The sequence below is a fragment of the Dryobates pubescens genome, chromosome Z, assembly GCF_014839835.1.
Source record: "Dryobates pubescens isolate bDryPub1 chromosome Z, bDryPub1.pri, whole genome shotgun sequence".
Lineage (NCBI taxonomy): Eukaryota > Metazoa > Chordata > Aves > Piciformes > Picidae > Dryobates > Dryobates pubescens.
Genome location: NC_071657.1, coordinates 85,416,084 through 85,428,535, shown reverse-complemented (window position 1 = coordinate 85,428,535; position 12,452 = coordinate 85,416,084).

The following is a 12,452-nucleotide window of genomic DNA, read 5'->3' as shown; positions in this document are numbered from 1 at the left end:
CATCAGCACCCTGTTACAGACCTTGGGGCAATCCCAGGTATGTCTGTGCCCTGTTTTTGTGGCTATGGCTGGAGGGCTTATCGTTTTAAGAGGATCTCTGGTAGAGTTATGGACAGGGCAGAGGATGGCTGTGCATTGTAGGTGATGCACCTCCATGTTTTGCTGGGCTAACATCTCAGTTCTATCTACAACTGCCCACGGGGCCAGGTGTGTTTCCTCCAGGCTTGCTGACACCAACTTGAAGCTCTCAATGTATGGTGGGTTTTGCAGATGCTATATCTTGTCCCATCTAGCACTCTGCCTGGCCTGTAGGATGGGTCATTCCCCATCTCTGAACTGTCTGCTCAAGGGCTGGCAGAACACAGAGTGAGCCAGTGCCAGTCTGCAGGTTTGCATCTGGGTGTACATCAGGGTGGGTCCCCTCTGCAGAAGCAGCCCCATTTTAAAGGTGGAGAAGGCTCTAATACTGCTACAAAAAGCAGATTTTTATCTCATGGGCTTGTTTTGCCTTCTCATGGACATCTCAAGGGCCTAAAAGTGTAGGAGGGAGGGAATTTAAGAGCTGTTGCATCAGGGTCCTCATTTGCAGCACTTTAAATTAAAATGCTCTTGTTCTTATCACTGGTATTGGGTGAGAAACAGGTAGCAGAGAGTGACACATTCACTGGTGCTGCAGAGGAGGTGTTCAGTTGGGTTACTTGGCTGCAGCTGGGATCTGCCTTGTCTGTGCTCTTCTTATCTTTCAGATAACCAAATGACCTTTTCTTACTCTTCCCCCGAGGAAGGAAAAAAGTCAGAATGTACTTGCTGGCTGGTGGAAAGGACAAGAAAGGGCAAGTTGTAGCTATTTATCACTTCGTATTAGCTATTTACCTCTTTATATCTTCCTATGATGTGAGAGGAGATTAGTGGGGTAAAGATGGGAAGTCCTGTGGTGTGGAGGCCACAGGGAAAACACAGAGAACAGGGGCTGCAAAATGGGAACCAGTATGCTCCATACAGGGAGTGAACCCTTTGCTTTGCAAAGAAGCAGCCAAAATACCCATGCAACTTGGGTAGAAGCTTTTCTTGACCTCAAGTGTGTTCTCTCAATATAATTTTTTTTAAAACTTTTTTAATTTTTTTTTTTCCCACTTCATTAAGGGCAGCACTGGTGAGCATTTCCAGGGCATTCTGATCCTTTGTGGGAGGGGTAAAATACATTTTTTCTGTCCACTCCAAGCTAAATTAAGACACCTGTGTTCAAGATTGTGCCCATTACCTCTTGTCCTGTCACTGAACTCCACTGATAAAAGACTGGCTCCACTCCCCTGACATCAACCCTTTAAGTATGTATAAGTATGGGTAAGATCCCCTCTCAGTCTTCTCCAGCCTAAAAGGCCCCAAGTCCTTCAACCTCTCATGACAAGAGAGATGTTCTAGTCCCTTAATCATCTTTGTCACCCTTTGCTGTAACCTCTTAGGCAGTTCCCTGTTCTTGAACTGGGGATCCCAGAAAGGAACACAATGCCTCACAAGGACAGAGCAGAAGAGGAAGAGAACCTCCCTTCATGTGCTTGGCACACGCTTCGTGGCCACAAGGGCACATTGCTGGTTCATGGCCATCCTCTTGTCCACCAGGACTCCCTGGTCTTTTTCCACAGGTCAGTCACCAACTTTTATGGATACATGTGGTTATTCCTCCTTAGGTGTAGTACCCTGCACTTGCCCTTGTTAAATTTCATAAAGTTACTCTCTGCCCAAAGCTCCAGCTGTCCAGGTCATGCTGGCAGCACAGCTTTCTGGTGTGTCAGCCACTCCTCCCAGTTTTGTGGCATTCACAAGCTTGCTGAGGGTACACACTATCCCTTTATCCAGGTCACTGATTTTTGTTTGCCTGATGACTTATGAGAGAAAGAAATTAGAAGGGAGGGTTTAGTTGCATCATGCCTAGCTTATCCTCTAACAGCATAAAACCATTCCTTCCAGAGACATTTCCAACCTTGACTTGGTCACAGGGCATTTGCCCCAATGCCTCACCCTTTTAAAAAATGTTAATAACAAATACATGTGAAAATAGAATAGAATAGAATAGAATAGAATAGAATAAACCAGGTTGGAAGAGACCTTCAAGATCATTGTGTGCAACCTATCATCCAACACCACCTAATCAACTAAACCATGCAAGCAAGCACCCTAGCAAGTCTCCTCCTAAACACCTTCAATGATGGTGACTCCACCACCTCCCCGGGCAGCCCATGCCAATGGGCAATCACTCTCTCTGTGTAGAACTTCTTCCTAATATCCAGCCTAAACCTCCCCTGGTGCGGCTTGAGACTGTGTCCTCTTGTTCTGTTGCTGGTTGCCTGGGAGAAGAGACCAACCTCTGCCTGTCTACAACCTCCCTTCAGGTATCTGTAGAGAGCAATAAGGTCTCCCCTGAGCCTCTTCTTCTCCAGGCTTAAGCAACCCCAGCTCCCTCAGCCTCTCCTCATAGGGCTTGTGCTCCAAGCCCCTCACCAACTTTGTTGCTCTTCTCTGGACTCGTTCCAGCAAGTCAGCATCCTTCCTAAACTGAGGGGCCTGGAAGTGGACACAGTACTCAAAGTGTGGCCTAACCAGTGCAGCGTACAGGGGCAGAATGACTTCCCTGCTCCTGCTGGCCACACTGTTCCTGATACAGGCCAGGATGTCCCATTCATCTTGCTGCCTTACCCTACTTTTTGTTTACACTCATCAACATCACATTTTTCACAGATAGATGAAATATACAAACATGTATGCTTCTCTCACATCTACTTGCTGTCTGAAAGTTTCTGAAAGCTTTGAAGCATTTGATGAAAGAGCAAAATGAAAATATGTTGTTATTCATAATATTCTGATGATTAATAAATCATAAAAAACATTCTAGTATTCTGGAGCTCTCAGAACAGAGGACATGGAAATGCATATAAGCTGTGACAATCCCAGCTGCCTTCACCCTTGGAGGTATTTCCAAAGGCTGGACAAACCAGGAGAAAACAAAGAGCTTCTAACTTACTGACGGTATTTTGTGTGCCTCTGGTTGGCCAGCAGTATTTTATTGACTTTGAAGACAGCTGCAGAGCAAGACCCAAGACTTCAGGGCTCTCTCTTGGTACTGACACTGCCTTCATGAGAAGACACTTTGCATACAGAGAGATGGATATTAATACTTTCCAAAGCCCTTGGTGTGAGGATGATAGTATTTCCATTCAGTGGATGCACAGTAATATGGAGATAATGGATGGCTTAAAGACTTGGAGGCTGTTTTGGGGGGCAATGGACCCCAAATTCTCCCAGGCAACCAGCACCAGAACAAGAGGACACAGTCTCAAGCTGTGCCAGGGGAGGTTTAGGCTGGAGGTTAGGAAGAGGTTCTACACAGAGAGAGTGATTGCCCATTGGAATGGGCTGCCCGGGGAGGTGGTGGAGTCACCATCATTGAAGGTGTTTAGGAGGAGACTTGATAGGGTGCTTGCTTGCATGGTTTAGTTGATTAGGTGGTGTTGGATGATAGGTTGGACATGATGATCTTGAAGGTCTCTTCCAACCTGGTTTATTCTATTCTATTCTATTCTATTCTATTCTATTCTATTCTATTCTATTCTATTCTATTCTATTCTATTCTATTCTATTCTATATAGAGAGAAGTGAGAACAGTCCGAAAGATGGAAAGTTACAACCATCTACTGCATGACTTTGAATCCAGCTCCTACCAGTGATTTCACCATCCAACTCTGAGGGCATCTTGGTCATGAAGACCATGAAGATAATCATGGAGTGGCTAGAGGTAAAGTGGGGAGGCACATTCATGGCCATGGCTTTATAAGCTTTTTTAGGGAAGAGGTTGTGTCCCTGTACTTGGCACTGGTGAGGCTGCACATCAAATACTGTTTTGGGTTTTGGCCCCCTCACTACAGAAAAAACACTGAATTGCTGGAGCATGTCCAGAGAAGGGCAACAAAGCTGGTAAAGAATCTAGAGAACAAGTCTTAGGAGGAGCAGCTGAGAGAACTAAGATTGTTCAGTCTGGAGAATAGGAGGATGAGAGAAGACCTCATTGCTCTCTACAATTCCCTAAAAGGAGCATGTAGTGAGGTGGGGGTTGGTGTCTTCTCCCTGGTTTTAGGCAATAGAATGAGAGGAAATGGCTTGAAATTGTGCCAGAGAATGTTTAGATTGGATATGAGGAAAAATGTCTCTACAGAAAGAGTGGTCAGGCATTGGAACAGGCTGCCCAGGGAGGTGGTGGAGTCACTGTTCCTGGAAGTGTTGAAGAAACATGTAGACATGGCACTTTGGGTCATGGTTTATTGGCCATGGTGGTGTTTAGGTTGATCTTAAAAGTCTCTTCCAACCAAAAAAATTCTGTGATTTCATGATACTATTCCTTGCTCACTTTGCTTCAAAGCTTTCCCTTGCAGCTGGGTCTGGGGCAGACAGGATGGACTCTGGCTGCTTAGAATTAATAGTTTTGAATATTTTATTTTCCTATCTTGTTTTTTTCTGCATCATGTGAACAAAAAGGGAGATTTGGAAATTCTCAGACCCAGGCCATGAGCTGTTTTCATTCTGCCCTTGCCTTATCTCATGGCATTCAGGCTTGGTTTCTCAGCTCCAGAGCCAGCAGCTAGTGCTCTATCAAGGCACTGCACTGAGCGATTCCCTTGCCACTGCCCTATCTCCAGGGACCTGACTCCACAGGTCCAGCTGGCTGCTATCTCCTTTCCCCACCTGTGGAAGTCTTGGGTTTGTCCCTCTGAACACAACCCTCTAGGAGATGTTTTGCACAGCAGTGAGATCCCGTGACAGATTCATGCAGATATATAATAAATCTATCACAACTGACGCTGCATTTCTGCATTGTCTGCTTCTATATTTTCAAATAGCAGGAGCAGGGAGGTCATTCTGCCCCTGTATGCTGCACTGGTTAGGCCACACTTTGAGTACTGTGTCCAGTTCTGGGGCCCTCAGTTTAGGAAGAATGTTGACTTGCTGGAAAGTGTCCAGAGAAGGCCGACAAAGTTGGTGAGGGGTTTGGAACACAAACCCTATGAGGAGAGGCTGAGGGAGCTGGGGTTGCTTAGCCAGGAGAAGAAGAGGCTCAGGGGAGACCTTATTGCTCTCTATAACTACCTGAAGGGAGGTTGTAGCCAGGCAACCAGCACCAGAACAAGAGGACACAGTCTCAAGCCACACCAGGGGAGGTTTAGGCTGGATATTAGGAAGAAGTTCTACACAGAGAGAGTGATTGCCCATTGGAATGGGCTGCCCGGGGAGGTGGTGGAGTCACCATCATTGAAGGTGTTTAGGAGGAGACTTGCTAGGGTGCTTGCTTGGTTTAGTTGATTAGGTGGTGTTGGATGATAGGTTGCACACAATGATCTTGAAGTTCTCTTCCAACCTGGTCTATTCTATGCTATTCTATTCTATTCTATTCTATTCTATTCTATTCTACTCTACTCTACTCTATTCTATTCTATTCTATTCTATATATAGAAATGGGTCCTAATGGCCCATCTAGCCATGCACCTTGGAAGGACATAAGGACAAGTGAAACTTCCCCAGAATATTTTCTCAACATTTTTTTTTTGGGTGACTTAGACACTCTGAGTCAGAGGTGTCCTTGTGTTTAATAGTCTGTGGTAGATTTTTCTGCCATGAATTTGTTTAGTTATTTTTGAAGCCAGGTAGATGTGAAGTATTTGCAATATCCTGTGGCAAACAGCTGCCAGCCTAATGACCTCTTTCAGTGTGGAATCATTTCCTTTGGTTTATTTTGATCCTGTCACCCTCTAGTCTTTTTGGTGCTCTCATCCTCATGATAAAGAAGTTGATGTGTGGTCATTTTCTATCTACCACACTCTGCCCCTTGTAGTTTTGCAGGCCCTATCATAAATTTTCTTGTGTACGTCTTTTGGGGATAGAGCAGTCCCAGCCTGTGGACAGAGAGACCTTAGACTGTTATGATCACAGTATCCCTTTTGTCTCCATCCTTTTGAAATAAGCACTATGGGTCTTGGGTACACCCTGATGCCTCTGATTGTTTAAAAGACACATGAAGGGAAAATGCCCCAAAGAGAGACCTCCATTATCTCCCATGTGACTCCAGATTGTCCCATGCCCCTATTTCCTTTCCTGGGTGCTGCTGTTGCTCTCATCCAGGCTGCAAGACCTGCTGGCTGGGTGAACTGTCTCTCTGTTTCCTCCTAGACTGGGCATAGGGGAGGCAAAAGAAATCCCACACAACAGTACTCATTCATCTCCAGCATAAAACAAGTACAGTAACCTGCCTGTTTCAGGACACAGGCTTATCATCCAAGGGCAAGAAATCCATCTGCTTATTTCTTGGTAAGCCCTTCCACAGCAAGACAAGACGGGGTATCCAAGAAAGTACCCCTACTGGAAGTTTCAGGTGTGTCTGTGTTCATTTAGCCAGTTGTTTTGTCATTGAGTGACCCTTCCCCTCCCTGGGAACTGGAGCTGGGAAAAGGAAACTCTTTTGACCCACAGGTCAAAATGAAAACAGATTTCATAAAACACAATAATTATAAAAAACATAGTATTAATGCTAATGCTAACATCAAGGACACAAGGTTATACTCAGCTCATGTAGTGGTGGTGGGCTGCATGCTTCCATCAGTGAATGCTGGAAGTCAAGAACTGTGAGAACCACAGCTCCTTCCTTTTACCAATAGAGCAGGTAGGAGATGTGGTGGTTGGAGGCTGCCTGGGGTCCAGTGACCATGAAATAATTGAGTGTTCAATATGCAGTCAAGCCAAGAGAGGCAGCAACAAAACCTCCACTCTGGACTTCTGGAGGCCAGACTTCAGATTACTCCAGGAACTAGCTCAGAAGGTACCTTGGGAAACAGCCCTTAAAAACAAAGGGGTCCAGGAGGGCTGGACCTACTTCAAGAAAGAACTCTTGAAGGCTCAGGAACAGGCTGTGCCAATGGGCCAGAAGATGAGCCACCAGGGCAGACGGCCAGCCGGGATGGGCAGTGAACCTCTGAGTGAATTAAGGGGAAAAAGTGGGTGTATCATCTTTGGAAGGAAGGAGAAGTAACCCATGAAATGTTTAAGAATGTTCCTAGGTCATGTAGGAAAAGAATTAGAGAGGCAAAAGCCCATTTAGAGCTTAGGCTGGCCTCTGCTGTGAAGGACAACAAAAGATCCTTCTACAACTACATTAATGGCAAGAGGAGGGACAAGGACAACCTCCACTCCTTAGTGGACATGGAGGGGAATATTGTAACTAAAGATGAGGAAAAGGCAGAGGTACTTAACACTTTCTTTGCCTCAATTTTTAATAGCAAGGTAGGTTGTCTTGCAGACAAGTGGCCTCCTGAGCTGGCAGATGGAGTCAGGGAGCAGTAGAGTTCCCCTGTGATCCAGGAGGAAGCAGTTAGAGACCTGCTGAGCCACCTGGATCCCCCCACGTCCATGGGACCAGATGGGATCTGTCCTAGGGTGCTGAGAGAGCTGGCAGATGAGCTGGCCAAACCACTCTACATTATTTTTCACCAGTCCTGGCTCACTGGAGAGGTCCCAGATGACTGGAAGCTGGCCAATGTGATGCCCATCCACAAGAAGGGCCGATTGGATGAGTCAGGGAATTACAGGCCTGTCAGCTTGACCTCAGTGCCAGGCAAGATTATGGAGCAGATCATCTTGGGGGCAATCACACAGCACTTACAGGATGGCCAAGGGCTCAGGCCCAGCCAGCATGGATTCAGGAAGAGCAGATCCTGCCTGACCAACCTGATCTCCTTCTATGATCAAGTGACCACCATCTGGATGTGGGGAAGGCTGTGGATGCAGTCTACCTGGACATCAGCAAGGCCTTTGACACCATCCCCCACAGCAAACTCCTGGCCAAGCTGTTAGCCCATGGCTTGGACAGCAGCACTCTGTGCTGGGTTAGGAACTGGCTGGAGGGCTGAGCCCAGAGAGTGGTGGTGAATGGTGCCACATCCAGCTGGCAGCCAGTAAGTAGTGATGTGCCCCAGGGGTCAGTGCTGGGCCCCATGCTCTTTAACATCTTTATTGATGATCTGGATGAGGGGATTGAGTCCATCATCAGTAAATTTGCAGATGACAGCAAGCTGGGGGCAGGAGTTGATCTGTCAGAGGGTAGAAGAGCTCTGCAGAGGGACTTTGGCAGGCTGGACAGATGGGCAGAGTCCAACACCATGAGATTGAACACATCTAAGTGCCAGGTTCTACACATTGGCCACAACAACCCCATGCAGAGCTACAGGCTGGGGTCAGGGAGGCTGGAGAGCGGCCAGGCAGAAAGGGACCTGGGGGTGCTGGTTGATAGTAGGCTGAACATGAGCCATCAGTGTGCCCAGGTGGCCCACAAGGCCAATGGCATCCTGGCCTTCATCAGAAACACTGTGGCTAGCAAGAGCAGGAAGGTCATTCTGCCCCCATACTCAGCACTGGTTAGGCCACACCCTGAGTCTTGTGTCCAGTTCTGGGACCCTCAGTTTAGGAGAGATGTTGAGTTGCTGGAACGTGTCCAGAGAAGGGCAACAAAGCTGTCTGACAAAACTGGAGACCTTATTGCTGTCTACAACTACCTGAAGGGAGGATGTAGCCATGTGGGGGTTGGTATCTTCTCTCGGGCAACCAGCACCAGAAGAAGAAGACAGTCTCAAGCTGCGCCAGGGGAAGTTTAGGCTGGATGTTAGGAAGAAGTTCTTCATAGAAAGAGTGATTGGCCATTGGAATGTGCTGCCCAGGGAGGTGGTGGAGTCACCGTCACGGGAGGTGTTTAGTAAGAGGCTGGATGGGGCACTTGGTGCCATGGTTTAGTTGATTAGATAGTGTTGGATGATAGGTTGGACTCAGTGGTCTCAAAGGTTCTTTCCAACCTGGTCAATTCAATTCAATTCAATTCAATTCAATTCAATTCAATTCAATTCAATTCAATTCAGTTCAGTTCAGTTCAGTTCTGTTCTATTCTATTCTATTCTATTCTATTCTATTCTATTCTATTGAAAAAAAACTATGGCCACAGCAAACAGCAAGACCTTCTAGTGATGGCAGCTACCACAAAAAGAGATGGACCCAAGTGAACTTCCTAGTGTACAGTATGTGTGACATTTATGATATGGAATACTTCTGTTGGCCAGCTAGAGTCAACTGCCCTTGCTTTCACTGCTCCTGGCTTTAGCATCTGGCTAACTTAAAACTGCCAAAGACTTTTATCACTATGGAGACACACATGCCATATCTGGCCACAAGCAAAACCAAAGCATCTTATCAACTTTGTTCTCACCAAATTGGGCGATGCAGTCTTCTCAAAAATGCAACTTTCATGAATAGAAAACAGATTCTGTGATTCTATCCCAACCAGGATAGGCTGTCACCTCTGGATCTGGGCATCTGGGATTTTTTCACTCTGTCCTTCCACCCCCTAAATACCCCATGGGTTGAGGCCACATGCTTTGGACTTATCCTTGTGTACAAGGAAGCTCAGGAGAACAGCCTTAACACCCACACACTGAGACTTCTGCTATATAGTCCTGGAGCAGCAGAGCTTTTGAACCTCATTTCTGGTAGCACCCTCTTGTGTTGAGTCTTGGATGGCTAGTAATGCAATTCAGTGTGCCCCACTATCTTCTTCCCAGTGAAGGAAGACTTTTGTATCTCACTTCCTCTGAGATGAGATACCTAATTCTACAAACCATCTCTGAAACACCTGCACCTGAGTCTGAAGCCGAGTCAAAAACCATGAATAAGGAGGGATCTGGTAGAGAAAAAGACAGCACAGTTTAATAATCTCTGTTTCTGTGAGAAGCAAGAGCAAAATGGACAACAATGAGGGAGTTTCCTGAATGTCCATATCACCTCTGGCATAGCTTTTCTGCATCCCAGGAAGCCCTGGCACTGCTCTGCCTCAGTTTCCCTGAATATGGGTGGACCTGTCTAGGAAGCTCATTGGGATGGAGGGCTAGGACAAAGAAAGGACAAAGCCGTTGAACTTGAGCCAGATGTGTCTGAGGATTTTGGTTAATTAGGTCATCATCATTATCACCTCTGCGGTCATTTGCCCAGTGCCACAGGAGTTGGGGTTGACAGGCAGGGAGGGAATGCATTCCCAGTGCCAGATCATTTGACACTTGAAGGTTTAAGCCATGAATAAATGAATGCCACGTGTTCATGTTCCTGGGACTCTTCACTACATCTAGCCTCAGGAGCTGCCCTGGAGATTCCCAGGTGGTTGGGAAAAAGAACACTATTCTGCCACAGAGACATTGCTGAGGGCTGTTTTGGTGGGACAGACAAGAAAACCAAACCATCACTGATACAACATGTCATGTCTGCAAAAGGAAAGAGGGGGGAGCTTTTCCTCTCAGTGTTGCTGATGTGATTTTTTGAAGGCTGCAGATTGTTTTGTACTATCGGGGGGGGGGGGGGGGGGGGGGAAAGAAGTTTTCCTTTCTTGTTTCTATGTGTAAAGCCCACAGCAACAGCTGGGAAATCAGATAAATTCACTCTCTGGCCTGTTCAAAAAGCGACTGGAAAATAAAAACAAAGGCACAAAATGATCTATGCAAAAAGCAAATGGTTGTGTTACAAAGAGACAAAACAGGGATAATAGGTTACAAAGCACATTAACTTTACATGAGTTCTCTTTGTGCCATTTGGGTAACAACAGTTTCGAGATAAAACTCACAGAGCCACTGACTTTAGACAATCAAAATCAGCCTCTTCCTTTCCACCCCTCACTGATGTATTGGTTTAGTCCTCTTTGAATATTTGACTTTTTAGGGTTGGGGGTTTTGCCTAAGGAGGGGTGTATAACACACCATCATCATAGTGTGTGACCCACCAAGAAGGGCTGCAGCTGTCACACCATCCCAGGAACTTTGGCTTTATCCTTGAAGCCACTGCTGGGAGTCTAGGTAAAGCTGCTGGGAGGGATTGGCCAGGTAATGGGAAGTACCATGTCCACTGATAGCCATACCATGTCTTTCTGCCTTGCTTCAAACACTATTGCTGAGATCAGGTTTGAGGAGCTTGGGGAAAAACCAGCTGAGGTCTTGAGATGGCCAAGGTGGGTTAAGGATGGATGCAGACGGTGAACTAAGTGAGGAACAGATGGGAACAGAAATAATCCAACAAGGAGGGGAAAGAACTCAGCCTCAGCCTGTTGGTCCTACCAGTGCTGTTATCTCATAGGAGATATTTGGTGCATTGACTGTCAAAATGGTTCCATGTGTGATTTCCGTTTGTATGGAGTGAAGGGACGGGTTGTGGGTTTTTTCCTGTGGATGGTGGTCATGGACCTTCTAGGGTTTGGTGCTGATTTTGTAGGACATTGCATTTGGATGGCTTGCCAGTCTATGTGAGAGCAGTGAGGGGTTGTAATGTATATGTTTTCGGTGAAGTATGCATCTTATTTTGAGGAGTTTTCCCACTTCTAAGATGCCATTGTTGAATTTTGGTAATGGTGTCTGGATTGCTGGTGCTGATGTGGGATTTCCCCAGGAATACCTTGACACCAGGTTGCCATCCATCTGGGACTCTTAGCAAAGCAAGAGCTCTGGAATGCCATGCCAAGAAGACACTGGTACACACAGCTTGATTATGATCACCTTGGTGAAAATCCATGTGGGAATGGCTTCAGCTGGTCTGTGACACACCAGATTCCTGGGGATGAAGTCAGGGGAAGAATTCCTCCCATTCCCCAGGAGTTTCCAGGCAACTGAGATGAAGCACAGCTGGAAGTGGGAGCCCTGCAGCAGGCAGGCAGCTACCTGGGGCTACGCTGTGACTCTTTGGGCAAGGTGGGACGGTGGGAGGTGTGTGATGTCTGCAAGGGCGGGCACGGGGCGTGGAGTGCTGTAAAACCTTTTTTTTGTGTTAGTATTAGCATTGTAACATGGGGTGTAATTAATGACTCACTAGGTGCTGAAGTACTTTTAAAATAACATGTTCTGGGAAAGACACCACTGGTCCTGTTCTCCACTCCAGGGCTGCCTGGGCTGGCAAAAATGGAAGCCAACCTGTCCCCCTAATCATTCTTCTGGCACTTTTGAGTTCCTGTGCCTCACCGGCTCCAGCAGAGCAGGCAGCGTCTTGCCTTGGCTGTGTGTGCATGAGTGTGTGTGTCTGTAGGTGTGTGCACACAAGCTCATGTGTATGTGTGTGGGGGCATACACAGATGTGTACATGTCTCTGTGCACATGTGTGTGTGTGCATGTGTGTGGGCATACATACATCTGTGTGTGTCTCTAGATGCACACGGGTGTGTGTGTGTGCACACATGTGGGCATGCATGTGCATGTGTCTCTAGAGGGGTGTGCATGTGGTGGGTGTACAGTGTTTGTATGCAGCTGTTTGTGTGTGCATATATGCACATATGCAATTGCACCTATGGGTGTGCATGTCCATATAACCCATCCTCAAGGCTGTGGGGCAAGGGCTTTCAGGTG